Here is a 16850-nt window from a genome sequence, read left to right as displayed (position 1 = left end):
CAGGGTTCGAATCCACCTCAGGCTCAACATCTTTAAAAACTTGTGGCAGCATTGTCGGATCGAGGTATGCAACTTTGTTCTTCGTGTCCATTTTGGTTTCCATGGTGATACCTACAATATTTTCTTCTAGGGTCTATGAGTTTCCTGCAATGCGGTTTGAGTTCGACTGCTTTGTGGTTCAAATCCCACGACGGATCCTTTATGTGTTGATAGTGGAAGGGGAACAACCTTTTTGTTGCACAATAGACAAATATTATGTTAATTTATAGTAGTTCTACAAGGGATACAATGGAGTTTATAAAAGTAGACATTAAGTTTAATTTTAACCAACTTTTATTCCTTATTTTCCATAAACTTTGTGCGAATATTTCCTTTCTTGTCTTTCCTAAAAAAAATTTTAAACATAAAAAAAGCTTTGATTTTCAAATATTCTATGTTCTAAATTGTCTCCATGGGAGTAATAACAAGCATTAAAAATACTTTATACCACACAATATGGCTTGAGTGATCCTATATATACAAATTTTCTATGAGAGTCGATGCATCTTAAACATAGGACATTAGTAACACACTCTGGAGAGTTTTGTCAGAACAGATATAGACTATAGAATATGGAAAATGATTCATCCAAGCTACACAGTACACTATGTAGTAGAGACATGGGCAAACCTTAGCTCCACAAGCTCCAAATTTCATTTAAATCATTGCTTGAAATACCAATCGACCATGCCTTAGAGGAGCATAAGTACTCAGTAGAATTATGGATTGGTTCTTTGATGTGCATTACCACTTTGACCAAATATTAAGGTCCTAAGAGAAGGAATTGATATAATTGCAAATAGAGAGGTAAAGTTTGTGCATGCCTTGAAACGTTCCAGCCCCTTTTCAACTTATAAACTTGAAATTATCTTGCCAATATAATCTTTTTCTCTACTTTATTATATTCATTGATTTTTGAAGTTGTATGCAATAGGAGCATGATCACAAGCAGTCTAGGTTGGGATTTAAAATACAAATAAAAAAGCATCATTAATAATATTGTACTACACCACATATTTATTATATCCAACATTTACATATCAAGTTTCATGGATGCTTCATTTTGTGTAACTTTCAGAGATCCCAATGAATTGTTTGATTCCCAAACAAATGCATGAATATCCATTAGCTTGCTTAGAACTGGTTAAGTGAAAGAGCAGCGATCAGGATCAATTTGTTCTTTCATTTTATCATCACGGATATTTCTTCCTTCCAATTCATCTAGTCTACTAATTAGATCTTAAAGACCCTCCTTGTTACTCTTCAATTCTTCCTCTTTGCTTTTAACTTCAAACTCAAGAGATTGAAGCTCTAATATCAAAGCATCCATTTCTCAACTTGCTTCTTCATGGGAATCAATTAGAGCTTATTTTTCATTGAGAATCCGCTATAAGGAAAGCTCTGCTTCCTTTAAAGCATCAAAGCCTTCCTCTATCTAAGACTCAAACTATTGAATTGAAGATTCTGTTAGCTTCAAATGTGCCTCCAGCTTCTTAATCTTTGCTCTATGATCCTTTACTTGATCTGAGGATTTTTTCAAGGCAATAGAAAGCTTATTTCTTTCTTCTTCACCTTTCAAATAGGATGCATCCTTGCAAAAATGTGTAGAAACTTGTTCTGAAGATGATCTTAAATCTGGTGATGAAAGAACCTGCTTTTCTAACTGGCCTACCACTATCTTCTCAGCATCAATTCTCAGCTACTCAATAAGTTGGACCTTCTTTGTCAAATCACATACCTCAGCTTGTGTTATTGCCTCAATCTCCATAGTCTACTTTAACGTAGTTTCTAGGGCCTTCTTATCAACTTGCAGTAGAGACATTTCCTCCATATTTTCCCTCACAAGATATCCAAATGTTTCTACTTTTGCATTTTCCCTTGATTCCCAAGATTTCCAGTACTCTTCAAATGCAGAAAAATCAGACAACCATTAGAGGAAATTTCAGCCTAGAAGTGGCCTCCTAAGGAAAAATAATAAAATAAGAATTATAAATTTTGGAGGGGAAAGAAGAAAACGACTTTTTTTAATTGTATTTTTGGCTTACCTCCTTATAGGTTTACTTAAATTTGAAGTGTAGACACTCGTTGGATGCATAATTAAAATTTTCATCGAACGAGTACCCATAATTCATACTTTTAAAAAGAATCACATTGACAAAAAAAGAAGATACATTTAAAAATGTGTTGAACACACTTTTTAAATGTATCTTCTTTTTTTATCAATGTGGGTCATCTCAAAAGTATGCATGATGGGGCTCGTTGGATGCGGGATTTATTTCCTTATCCAATGAGTGTCTACACTTGAAATTTGAGTAAACCTATAAGGAGATAAGCCAAAAATACAATTAAAAAAATGACTTATTCTTCTTTTCCCTCTAAAATATTTACATGCACCTATTTTTAAATTTAAATGATTTTGATTGGTTTACATACTGTGATATGGAAATTAAGTGAAATTTTCATGGGAACTTTTAGGCCAAAATCTCCTCTAATGAGTATCTCAAGAGCACTAAATTTGTTATAGACCCGAACTTTCTTTGCCTGCATTTGATTGGCACATTTTTGCATTTTGTCAATCTTTTGTTTTTTATGAGCAATTTCTTATTTCAAAGACTGTGATTCCTTTCTAAAAAACTCCATCTCATTGTGAGATATCTCTATCAAGCCCAAGCTGTCAACTACTTAAGTAATCTTTGTTATCCTCTCTTGTGCAAAATCCAGCTTCTATCTTGCCAAAGTTATTTCCTGTTGAAGAATTTTCTCCTGATTGACAATTAGATCTTTATCCCCCGACAGTTTAGAACCATTTTCATCCCATTTGCATCTTTCATCACTTGAGAGATGACTTAAATCTTCTTTACTGTGTTCAGATTCTTGAAGTCTCATTTCTAGATGTTCATGCTCTAACTGCATAGCCTAAAGCTTTTTCTCATTTATTGTAATGCTAAAGGGAAGTTTTGTAACCTATCCCTGAATTAAATCCATATCAATTCCAAAATTATTTCTAATAATTTCAAGGTTATCCATTTATATTCCACATTTTCCAAGCTTGACATCCATCTCTTCAAACAATTTTTGCACCTGATGTTCATATTATTTCAAGGCTTTAAGCTTCTCTCCAATCCATGCATGAAAGTTAGGAACAAGTGCATCAAAATTCCCTATATTTGCTGCAGAAACTGCCACTATGATTGCTTCCCTTGAGTTCCCCACATCTTTTCATGACTCTTTTTTAGTTGTTAATCACTGACGTTCATCAGCTTGGTTTATTACAAATGAACGTCAACATTATTTGATGAGTCCTTTATTATTTTTAATTCATCCACTTGTTGAATAACTTTCTCATTCCCCTTGACCATATCTTCATTACTGTCTATCAGGTTCTTTAGCTTGGACTTGAGATCCTCTATCTCCCTAGAGAAAAGTGTCCTCTCTTGTGTGGAATTTTCCAGTTCTTGACTAGTTTTCTACAATATTTTCCTTATCTTATCATTATCATTTGCAGTTTCCTCATACATTACTAGTAGTTTCTCATATTCATCTGCTATTTCCTTCATTTTCAATTGGAGTTCATCTACCTCTTTTGTCAACAAGCTAAAGATTCTATCAGAGTCTAAATTGTCATCCATGTTTTTCCCACAGTCAAACTGCTCTTGAACACCCATTCTACCTCCCTTTTCTAAAAATATTCCATGAAGACTTTAAGAAATCTGAATATCCTTTTCTTCTCCTTGTTGCTTCATTTCCTCAAGACCTTCAGTTTCTTTTGTGATAGAAGAAAAAAGGGGGCTCCTCGATACAATATGAAGACTTCTGGAAATGTTATGGCATCTATCTCCTTTCAAAAGATCTATATTCTCAGCATGCTTTAGAGTATTTGTTGCCTTGTGCAACAACTTCACTAATACATTTCTCTCAAATATAGCTTTCTCATGCATCTTAACTAATTTTCCATTCTCTTGAGACATCCTCCTAAGCTTTGTTTGAAGATTTTGAATCTCATCAATCATTTCCTATTGCCACAATTCTAATTTATGCTCTGGATGCTCTGATTTAACATCATAGGATGCAAACACAAATTTTGTTTGTGGCATATTTCCATTATTTGGTGCTCCTAGTGCTCCTCTTCTCTCCTCTTGATGTCCATCATCTTTCATGCCAAATTTTAGATATATTTTACCATCTTCCAACTCTATCCTCAGTTCATCGGAAGCCTTTTCAGGCACAATCCCCATTTCTAGTTGTTCAGTCTCATTTCTCAATTCTTGAGATTCTATAATGCCCCTTATAGTTGCATTTAATTTAGTGGAAGCCCTATTTTGTACAATGTCTTGCCATAGTTTCCTAATGTCATCCTTTTCTTGCATTTCCTTCTCATACATGTCAATTAATCTTTCATTCTCTTCAATTATCTCCTTTAATTTCATTTGACACTCCTCAACCTCCATTCTCATATGGATCACCTCCAGTTTTTCTTTTCCATCCCCGTTGATACTAGCATGTTCCTGCAATAATGTAGTTTCAACACTGCCTTGAATTTCTTCTTCATGCCCTTGAATTAAGGTTTCACGACCTCTTGCATTTACCCCCGTTCCATCCTCCATGTCTGGCACATGCTCTCCACAAATGCGCTTGCTTCCAAAATTACACCACATTCTTCTTGGATCATATCTTTATCGCATTGCTTTTTCATAGAGATCTAGCCATCTTTCATTCTCTTTTGATGTATCCTACAATTTCACTAGAGGTTCCACAATCTCTTTTCGAAGATGAAGAACTATATGTTCTACTTCAGCATTCATAGTGCTTGTTCCATTTGGCCAAATATTTGGGAAATCATCCTTTACATCAATGTCCCCCTTGCTTAAAAATTTATGATTCCTTTCTTTAATTTCTTTCTCAAGTTCCTCAACTTGATTCCTGAAAAAATGAACTAGTTCTTGGGATTTTTCATTCATTTCATATGCATCTTCCTTAGCTTTCCTTATTTCATCCATTTCTTGCATGGATTTCTCATACATGATAATCAATCTTTCATTATCTACTGACTCCTTTATTTTTTTGTGTAAATCATCAACTTCCCTAGCCAGAAAAATGGCAGTTCCTTGAGCTTCTCCTTCACGTTGACTGACTGCACTAATTTCTTCAACTAAATATTTAAGCTCCCTTTCCACTGATAAACCATCTCTAAATGATGTCTCCTCTTTCAACTCTGGAGCATGCATTGCAGAGTTCAACTATACTGCTCCATCAACATCCAAAACCTTCATCTTATCAAAATGGATCATCAAATCATCAACACACTTTTCCAACTTTTCTTTGGCTTCTAGGCAAAATCACAAGTTATTACGAAGAACTTCTGCTTCCCTCATGTACAGACCAACTTGTCGACGAAGCAATTCATTCTCCTCATTAATGGCAGAAATCTCTGCTCTCAATGATTCCTTCTTATTCACAAGGTTCAGGCCCTTCTCATGCATAAGCTTCTAGTCCAAAGCTTCGAGCAACTGATCTCGTAATACCACTATTTGTTCCAACATTTTCTCTAGATCTCCACCCTCATAATATTTTTGGTACCTTCTCAGTTGTTCCATCAACCTTATATTTTCCATTACAAACCTCGTCATCTCAGGATTGTGATTGAGAGAGTTCCGTAGAATTTGCAGCTCCTCCATTAACACATTCTTCTCTTCTAAAAGGTGTTCTTCTGTAGACATATTGTCAGAAGAAACAACCTTGAGTCTCTTAATTTTTTCTTCTCGAAAACAGAGCATCATCTTTCCACATTGTGCATCTTCCTCACATTGTTTAACCAAAATTTTTAGTTGTTCATTTTCAACAACCATTGCCTTCATTGTTGTTTCTAAATATTCCTCTCTTTTCAAGGCTCCTACAAGTGCAGATTCTAAATATATTTTATGAAGATCCTTCTTATGACCAAGAAGTGGGCTTGCTAGAGCTTTCATATCCCATGCATATGGTCCTAGAGAGCTCAGCAGGGCCATGCTTCCATAGTCATCTTCTTGAGTGGGCAACACTCCTTTGAGCTGACCAAGCAGGTGACTAACTTCTTCCTTCAACTGTTGAATTTGCATCTTCAAAGTTATAACATCTCCTGTAGCATCTTCATTTACAAATGCATTATTCTGAATAAACTTTGCTCGCTATGAAATTTTAAAGTGCTAAGTGTCTCCATTGTACAACAATTAGAAGGGCTGACATTGGCAATGATAGTAGTTTTAGAGTTTCCACCAAGAGAATCCTAGAGAAGAAATGTAAGTTTGGAGTCACGATATGGTACATGTTGTGCTTTCCCATTGGAAATATTTACAAGATTCATGATTACAATCCCGAGAGTTGAGAGTGATTTGTTGATGTTTGAGGCCTCTTTCAAGCACTCACCTTCAACACCTGAACTCTTTTGTCTCTCTGAACCTGCCAGATCAACTAAATTTAGGCATCCAAATCTATGATGAGTCACCAACTGACTCCCACTTGCTTTCAATTATACAAGTAAATACACTATGCGAGCGACTACTAGCATGGTTCATATTAGTTGTTGCAAATTTCTTGTTGGCCACTCCCTGCAGTAGTCTTTCCTGCAGTTTTACAAATCTTTTCAAACATTTTAATGGATGTACCTAACATTCCAAAGGTAAATGTTGTTGATATTTACTGCTGCTCAAGTTTCTTATTTGAACTCTTCATTATGTTAATGATACAGAAATTTGTAACCAAAACACTTGATGCAATCCCCGTCTCTCTTATATTTCCATTACTCCATGTTCTAAAAATTGTGTTATTGGATTGGAAACAAGATTTTATATGGAGTAGAGGTACCCTACAAACACTATAATACAAGTTTTACATGAAGTTACTTATGTAATGAAACTTATGTACTAAACTATTCAACAAGTGGAAGCAGTAGTTAGTAATGAAAGTGTTTTAATTGTAGATTGTGCAACTTGACAGTCCAATATCTAAAGAAGATCACCATTTAACTTCTTCTTTTAAAGTCTTGCTTCATGGTTCATGAAGTCTCTATAATCCTTCTCTTTTCAATCGCTTAATTTTATGCCCTGTCTTCTCAATTCCTCTCTTTCAGGCCTTATAGTGACATTTACTTTTTTTGACCTTCTAATTTTTGCAGTGGCAGAGAACCTTGCAACACAGTTTTAAGGAGTAAGGAAACTACTTTCCATATGAAATAACTTTCCAGAAGATAAATATGCCAATTAACCTAGCATTTATAGAAAACCTGATTAACAGTGGTTGATAGCATATACCATATCATTGTCATTGGGGTTTTGGTTAGACAGTTAAGCAAGGATGTTGTTATTCATCCAAGGTTCAAAGTCCCCAAAGACATCTTTGTCCCTTGTGGGCCAAGTGGACTGTTCCATCTGCTTGGGATCAAGTGCGAGTACTAAGTGACTTTAGTGAAATAAAGATCCTCCACTCACAACTACTTAGCTAAAGGATTTTTCTGTTATAAGTTGGATACACTTCATTGAGATGAGAGGCTCATTCTACAACGCATTATGGTGTGTAATTGGATTGGATCCCTCTCGTCTCATGTTAGATCCGTATTTAAGAAGGATCTATGCTAGTACTAAGAAAATTTGGTAAAAATATTCCTAATCTAAGCATCGGAACTACCCTAGTTTTAAGAAAAACCAAAAAAGTTATAAAGAATCACTACCATCTGAACTGTCTAGTTATTGAAAGCTTATGTTTGCTAATTTCCAAAGTGGCAATGATTATATTTCCATTTTGATAGAACGCTGAAGTATTACAACAATATAATTTTTTTCAATGTTTGTTAATTTCCAGAGTGACAATTATTATAGTGTCATTTTGAAATAACACTATGAGGTATACAACAATAGAATTTCTTCAACCCAGTAGATAGTTAGGTTGATCATTAAAGTAAAAGCAAACCTATCCCATTCATTCATAACATTGTGCATGTAGAGGGGAAGCACACCAATCTGGATTGTATAACATGACAATTTAAAGCCAAACTTTAAAGCTTTACCTTGTGAATTCATAATCTCGGTTTAAAAGTGACTAAAAAGAATATTTAACTTTTCCAAAACCAAAGTACTCCCTCCTTGGAATTTATTAAGATGAATGTTCTTCTGAATGTTGTGAATATTTAGCAATACTCCCTTTCTAGAATTTATTAAGGTAATTTTTCTTCTAAATGTTTTTATAATTTAGCAGGTTCAATTCGGTGTATGTGTATTTAATTTGTCTATTCGTGCCTCAAGATAACACTATATATGTGTGTTAAGCTTAAGCGTCAGATTATTATAACACTATATTTATGTGTTAAGCTTAAGCTTAAAGATTTAAGTTACATCTTTTGTTACGGTAAGTTGGGGAATTACTTTCACATAAACACAAGTATTCCCTTTCTACAATTTATTAAATTTTATTAATACCTTTCTTCTTTAATTTATTAAGGTCTTTCTTCATCTGAATGTTATTTAGCAGGTTCAACTTCAATTCTCTGTATGTATATTTAATTTTCCCATTCATGTCTCAGATTACTATAACACTATAGTTGTGTGTTAAGCTTAAATGTTAAGTTACATCCTTCCATAAAATAGTTTTCCCAAAAACACTAGCATTCCCTTCCCATAATATATTAATGTCCTTTTGAATTTTATTATTATTTAGCAAGTTCAATTATGTGTATATGTAATTAATTTTCCCATTCAAAATACTTTTCCCAAAAGCACTAGTATTCCCTTCCCATAATATATTAATGTCCTTTTGAATGTTATTATTATTTAGCAAGTTCACTTGTGTATATGTAATTAATTTTTTGATTCATGCTTCAAATTATCGAGTTGAGAGGCTCATTCTACATCCTAGTATGATGTGTAAGGATGTCTTTCCATCATAAAAGTTGAAATTTTGTTCATGTCGGCCAAAATAAAATATTAAATAACTATACAAAACATTTAAATAATGTTAGATCATAAAAAAATTTGCACGTGAATAAATTGGATCCCTCTTGGCTCATGTTAGATTCATATTTAAGATGGATCTATGCTGGTTGTAATTATTTTCAGTTTAGGGTTGGGCATGTTGAGCATCAAAAATGTATTTGATATTGTGAATGCCCCTTTTGAAAAATGAAAGGACCAAGAACCATGACGTCTTGAATTTTATTTCATAAAGTAGGATGAGGAAACCATAAAGAGTGATCATTCAAAATAAACCAAATTCAAAGCCTTGGCATTTCCAGTTCAATCTTCTAGGCAACCTTCAAGGCCCTCCAAATGATCCAAGCAGTAAAAGTCCCTTTAACATTCACAATGGTTGTGTTAACAGTCAAAGTCTATAAATTTATACTGTGGGTATGACCTTTGTGTTTTTCATCTGTAGCAATTTGCAAGAATGGAAGCAACCAGATACCAACTTCCTGTAAGGGTTATGGTAATAGAGGTACTCTTATTATAGGCTCACCAAATGAAGGGCCTTCAAAGCTCAAATAAAGAAGAAAAAAATTGAATCTGCATCAAATATGTCAAGCGTTCACACAACTAGGACTCCAAAGCCGTACATGTTTCCTTCTTGACAAATCTTCTGCAAATATTTATGACTAAGATCCACTGTATTTATGGATACATTTGCAGAAACAATTTTTGTACCCTGCAATTAGCCTACTTGACAAATCCCCAATTTCTTTTTACAAAAATACAAAATATTTCAATGTTATTATCTACAAAGATTTATGAATATATGTACCATGTAATTAACATGCTTGACAAATATCCATTTTTTTCTACAAAAATATAAAATATTTCATTTGAATGTTACCGTACTCTGTTGTGGGCGGATTACAAGAAATGGGATTGGAAAAAGGATGGGGAGACAATGTAGAGAATATCTTGGATATGATTCATTTGTTGATGTAAATCCTTTAGGCGCTTGAACATCAACTTTGGAAATGTTTCTAGGAAGGATTTCTCTGTTTTTAATTTTTGTGATTATTTCACCTCGTGGTTATTTTGGGCAAGCAATTTTAGGAATGCCAGACACTGGTGGATAGGTAAACAAACTTTTTATAATTACAATGCCCATTCCATGTTATATTATCTTTATTGTTTGATTGTATTTTTAACTTTTAATTTGATTTAATTTTGTCTTTTAACTATAAAATTGAACATACTTGGTATCATATCCATTTAAACAACATCCAAAACTTGAAGATAATATTAGTATTATAGTTGTTTTTTGTTAAAAGAATTTTAGATTCAAAGTTTATAGATATAAAAGATAAAAACAAATGTGAATGCCTTCGTTTGATTGTTACTTGACTCTGGTATGGGTAGGTTATAGGAAATGTGATTGGAAAAAGGATGGGGATACAATGTAAAGCATGACTTGGATACGATTCATTTGTTCTTGCAGATCCTTCAATCACTTGAGCCATTGACTTTGGAAATGTTTATAGTAGGGATTCCTATGGTTTTTAATGTTTTGATTCTCTTACCTCATTGGTTATTTTGGGCAAGCAAATGTTTTAGGAATGTCAGACAAGACAACGGTGGACAGGTAAATTTTTTTTTTTATAATTGCAATATCCATTCCATGATATCTTCTCTTTATTGTTTGATTATATTTTGAACATTTCTTTTTATTTTTTTGTCTTTTGACTATAAAATTGAAAATCATTTGAGTTGTTTTGTGTTAAAAGATTTTCATGACTATTAGAAAAGTTTAGTTTCATGTTGTTATTTGAGCACATGTTGTTTATATACTTGACCAAGTTCATGCATTATAGAATGAAATGTTTTTGCAAATAAAATGACACAGATTAGACTTTATATCTTAGATTATTTGTTTTCACAAGTTATCTACAACTTGACTTTTTTAGCATATAACTTGGTTGACATGATTGTGCCTAAGCTTTCCCTGAAGGTTGAATATTGAGTTACTAAGGTGTTATTTTCTATGGTGACAATTTATTTGCTTTGTTTATACAATTCATCTGGCCACATAGGTCATCTGGCCACATAGTGGCCACTATCGCCCAGTTGAAGAAAACTTGTTCAACTTTCTTTCTTTTATGGGGAAAAATGGCTTTGACATTCCAAATGTTGAGGTATATGTTTTATTATTCGTTTATAGTCTATTTTAGTTTATATTCTAGTGTTTGTTATCTTTCATGGCTTACACTCTACACTGTATCTTCTTTTGCTTTTAGAAAAAGAACTCAATATTGATGGTAAGAAGTAAGAATTGAAGAAAGAGGAGAGAAATAACAATGGAGCGAAGAACACAAAGAGAGAGAGAGAGAGAGAGAAGAGAATCGGTCTAGTGATACCCTTAGAGCCAATATAACACATAAGACATACACATAGAGACTGATGGTCAAGTCTTCAGGAGTTGGTGAATTCACCTGCAATGCCTTGGAAACATAATGATAATGTTTTGAAGTAATGAGACAATATTTTAAGTGTAAATTTTAGTCCAACCAATATTAAGTTGGAAACTCGTATTGTAATACTTGACATTTCATATAATATAATTTATGTGGTTAAAATTATTTACTGTTGCACTTGATATTGTTTAGTATGGTAATTAACATATGTAACTTTGCATTTTTATATTAGATAAACATGGACATTGTATGAATTTTTTTTAATTTAGTTGCAAAATCATACTAATTAATTTATGTTGATTAATAATGAACACATAAAATCAATCTAAAACTACTAAATTAATATTTTATATTGACTAATGTTGAACATGAACAAAATGAATACGACTAAATTAGTTGTTTATAATGATTATTAATGAAAGTAAATGAAATGAATATAAATTATTAAATTAGTCATTTATATAATGAATATGAAACTACCAAAAACAGATAAACGATTACTGCAAATGGTAAATTTGTGATTACAAATGACGACTAAATTTTGCATATATATGATTATTAGTAGCTAATTCACAGTATCTTATAACACTACCAAAATTTAGTCATATTTCTTTGGTCAGTAATTGGTTTCAAACGATGACTAAAATTTGCATATATATGACTATTGGTAGCTAATTTACAATATCTTATAACACGACCAACATTTTGGTCATATTTCTTTGGTCATTAGCCGGTTTTCCCAAGAGATCATATAATAATATATTTTGTTGTATATTTGTCATTATTTGTGGCAATTAATGGCTAAAATAATGAAAAAAATTATGATTAAATATACTACTAGACGATGAAATTGAGACAACAAATTAATAACTAAGCTAAAAATGACTAAAAGTTTGTTGCGTTATAAGATACTGTAAATTAGCTACTATTGGTCACCAACTGAAAAATGGTCCTTTATATGCAAATTTTAGTAACTCATTAGCCATTTTGTACTAGTGAAAACACCTCGCTAGTGAGAGGTCATAGGGAAAATTATCCTCGACACTCTCAAGGTTGGGATTTGGTAATAATTCAACGGGATGTGATCCCTTTGGGTGGATCTACCTTGATATTTCCTCGGAGAAAAAAAATCAGAATTCCATGTGTAATTCACAGAGAGAGTCTCACCTCTCAAGTACCTTCCTTGTATCAAAGTCGAGTGTTATCTATTAAAGACCTACCAAACCATGAAATGAAGCTTTGACATAACATAAAGACTATTCATAAATGGAGTGACTATGTTTCAGTGAAGTCCCCTAGCATTTTCCTATTAGGGTTTAAAGTTCAAGAAGATTCATGGATTATAGATTAAGCTAACCTTAAGCCAATCGATGACTATGTATGGATCAAAATACGCATGCCCTTCTTCACTTCCCTATTACACTATGACATTATATCATCTTATGCCTGATATGATGTGTATAGAAATCTTGGATATTCAAATATGTTATACAACCATTGATGTAATAGTGGTTGTTGGTTCTTGTTTGTTGAATGGTTTGTTTCTTTATAAGAAACCATTGATGTTTGGAAAGAGATATGATGTGTATATGGATGACATACATGTCATATACAAGTGATTCCATTAAATGAAATGGATGTGAAACCAGGTAAGACTATATCACATTGACATAGAAATAAACAAAGACAACTTGAGGTGAGTTTAACATATAGGTTGAAAAATTCCAAGGCTCCAAGATGTTACCAACCAAATGAATGATCTAAATGAGAAAAGCATAAAAACCATAGAAGAGTCTAGAACAAATCTATATCTCAAAACTTGAAACCATATTTATCGACCATCCTTTATTCCTTCTTATATATATCAATTCACATGTGCGAGAGTGTGGAGAAAAAAATTATGCGTCATTGCTTCATAAATATTACAAAGGGGGACCTCACTATGACACTACATAAAATTCCCGTGCATAATGTGGTCATAATTTGTAGAAGGGGATATGGAATAATGTCCCCCATTTACTATATATTTCCCTAGATAGCTATAACACATGGTCCTCCCATGGTATTATTCTCAAGTAGTATAAATATAGTTAGTGCCTACAACTTACAAATCCCGTCTAATTTTAAATAGATAACCTTAAAAGAGGAAACCACATGTTTTTATCATTAGTTTAATTCAATATATATATATGAATATCTTGAATTATAAAGTGTTTATAAGTTTTAGAAAGGCAACAATTAAATACCAAATCCTCTTAGCTTATTCAAGGTTCTAGAAAATCAATCCACAAAAAAATTAGTGAAAATATAAAAATAACATTTACTTTTAAAAATATTTTATATTTCCATTAAAATATAGCAAAAAATTATTTATACATTTCCTATAATGATAAGATGTAAAATAATAATAATAATAATAATAATAATATAATATATTTTAAAAAATACTCTACATTACCATTGAAGTATAGCAAAAAAATTAATTTTTATCCTTTTTTTTTTATTCTACCCATCACTCGCTAGAATTTAAAATACACAACCTATATTGCCTTGAAAGTGTAAGGAAATAATTTCATGGAAGCCATGGAGGAACCTCAAATATTAAGATGTTTAGACATCACAATATTGATTATTGACATTTTAAAAGGTTTTAAAATGTAAAGGAAACATCTTATGAATATTGGTATTCAAAGAAGAATGTTAAAAGATCAATTTATAATTAATTAGTAAATTTGAAATATTTTTATTTTTTTTCCCATGGAAAAAGTCGTAATTTTCTTTATTAAAAGAGAAAATTACATTTTGTAGATGCTGAGCATATGCATATGGTAAGGCATAGCCTGTCCAAAAAGGTAAAAGTAGTGTTGTAGTACTCCATGCAGGGAGCAAGCTGATCAAAAAGCAAAATAAAACATTTTGATCTCTTCACAGGGAGACATAGTTCTGTGATAAACAAGTGAAAGTATATATAAATATTTACATATGATCAAAATAAATTTTTTCTAACTCATATTGAGTCTTCAGTTATGCTTCTGGATCTATGAACGACCTATGATAGTGCTGATAGGTAACACCATCCTTGTCCTCTTGTATCATCCAAGTATCATCATCCCTGAGCGCTGCTTCCTTGGATAGGTGGTCGACAGCTGAGTTGCGCTCCTTGTAAATGTGTTGACAAGTAAAAGAGTCAAAAGTTGAGATGAGTCTGTGAGTATCATCCAATATATTCCTTAATGAGTATGCATTGCAATGAGATTTTTTGTTTATCTAGTTGCATACTATTTTTGAGTCACCAAAGAGTTGTAGATTCAATCACTATTTGTTCAAGGCAAAATGTATGAGGTATTTGGCAGCTAAAAGCTCAGCATAGTTATTGGTTCCTCTACCCAAACCCATTTGAATTTTGAAGGAATGGGTTTTTGATAAGTGTAATATGGCTCCCCCCACCACATCCTATCTCCTGTGTCGACCCATCGAAGTAAGCCCATGGCATGGAGGTATTGATGTTTTCCAACTTGATGATCTTGTGACACTGTTGTGTGCATTCGTCTGGGATAGAGTGATAATCAGCTAAAATTCTAGACAAAATAGAGGGCCAGTATGGTTCCTTCTGTTGAAAAATAATTCGATTCTTGGCTATCCATATGGCCCAACAGGTGAGTAGAAGTATATTCCTCTCCTCGACAGTGGCTTCCTTCCACCAGTTGTTCCAAGCGTCTTTTATATTGTTGTCGTGCCACCGACATGTTAAGGGGAGTGATGTAAGTAGGCTGTTCCATAGCTCTTGTGTGATGGGGCACTTTAGAAAGAGGTGGTCGGAGTCTTCGCTGCAATTCTTATAGAGGTAGCACCAGAAAGGACCTAAGTAAGAACGCTTCATCAAGTTTGCACCAGTCAGGATTTTGTTATGTTGTATAGACCACATAAGAAGCCTCGTTCTAGGGGCCGCCTTTAACTTCCACATAAGGTTCCACCAAGGCTCAGTGACTTGTGGCTTAAAGGGTTCCATCAACACCAGATATCCTATCTTTGGTGCATATGAGCCGTGTTTGGTAGAAGCCCATATAAGTTCGTCATCCCCTTCTGTGATTCTGATGTGGGCCTCGGTTAAAGCATTTAGGTAGTCTCGCCACTCCTGATGCCAGCACAAAGGGATGTTTAGTAAGGGTCATATTTTCCAGGCCTATTGAGTCAAAGTGGTATGAGCATTGTCGGTAATGTGGCAGATGTGTGTGATGCCTTGTTCAATAAGATGTGATTTCAACTTCGCAGACAACCTATGTGCATTGCCACAACCAACCCAAGGGTCTTCCCCTATGCTTACCTAAGTTCCAAACCGGATTCTCCATGTTAGTTCATTTCGTATAAGGCCATGGAATTTATAACAACCTTCTATATGACAGATATGTTAACTATAGTCCTTTATGCTTGTCTAATCTATTCAAGAGGGTTGGAAGGGGTTATATATTTAGAGACAACCACCTTCGTCCATAAGCTGTGATTATTGAGCAATTGCCAACCTAATTTCGCTGCCAAGGCTTTGGAGAAGACATCCAATCTCTTGATCGCATAGCCTCCCCACCGCTTGGAAAGTGCAAGAGATTCTCATCTGGCCCAAGCGAAGAGTCTCTCGGGTTGTTTCCCCTTCCATAAGAACCGACAACAAATTTTTTGTAATCGAGCCAAAATTCATCTAGGAATCCAGGCCAGCGTCATCCAGTATATAGGCGTTACTTCCAAGATGGCCTTGATTAGAACTAGCCTACCTACTCTGGACAAGTATTTGTGGTACCATATGTTCAGTCATTTTTCTACCTTGGTGATTAGCCATGTCCAATCGGCTATTTTGTACCCGTGTGGCTTTAATCGATAGCCAAGGTACCTCAATCCTTCCTCAAGTGGCAGAATAGTGAAGGCGAATCTCCTGAGCGCATATTGGATTTCATATTGGGAGCATCCTGTGACTGTGATAGTGGATTTTGCTTCATTCAACACCATTCCCGTGGCCTTTTGGAATGTACCAAATGCATTATGGAGAGATGTGAGATCACCTATACCTCCATTAAGAAATATGAGGACATCATCAACAAAGAGAAAATGGGTCAATATGCAAGTATCAGTAATTTTGATTCCCATGATTCGCCCTTGCCTGTGGTCCTCTCCAATGATTCTACTAAGACCCTCCATTATGAGTAGAAATAGAAGAGGGGATAGAGGGCATCCCTGCCTTAGCCCTCGTTCCGCATGGAAAAAGGAGGATGCCGAGCCATTGATGAGTACACTATAAGAAACATTGGTAATACAACACATGATCCACTTGATGAAGGTATAGGGAAAGCCCAAATGAGTTAACAAGATTTGGATGTATAGCTAGCTAACTCTATCAAAAGCTTTGGATAGGTCTATTTTC

At 33.9% G+C, this 16850-nt stretch overlaps 2 pseudogenes; both read right to left on the bottom strand.

Annotated features, from left to right (window-relative positions):
* Nucleotides 1-1072: 1072 nt before the first annotated feature.
* Nucleotides 1073-3704, bottom strand: LOC149213849 (uncharacterized; annotated as a pseudogene).
* Nucleotides 3705-4052: 348 nt separating this feature from the next.
* LOC149213848 (kinesin-like protein KIN-12G) lies at nucleotides 4053-16627 on the bottom strand (annotated as a pseudogene).
* Between the last annotated feature and the right edge of the window lie 223 nt (nucleotides 16628-16850).

This window comes from Pinus tabuliformis, chromosome 1_1, assembly GCF_031772625.1.
Source record: "Pinus tabuliformis cultivar Carrire ecotype Pingquan chromosome 1_1, CPIR1, whole genome shotgun sequence".
In the NCBI taxonomy this organism is placed as follows: domain Eukaryota; kingdom Viridiplantae; phylum Streptophyta; class Pinopsida; order Pinales; family Pinaceae; genus Pinus; species Pinus tabuliformis.
The sequence above is the reverse complement of the archived record's forward strand: the minus strand, read 5'-3'. Positions and strand labels throughout refer to the sequence as shown.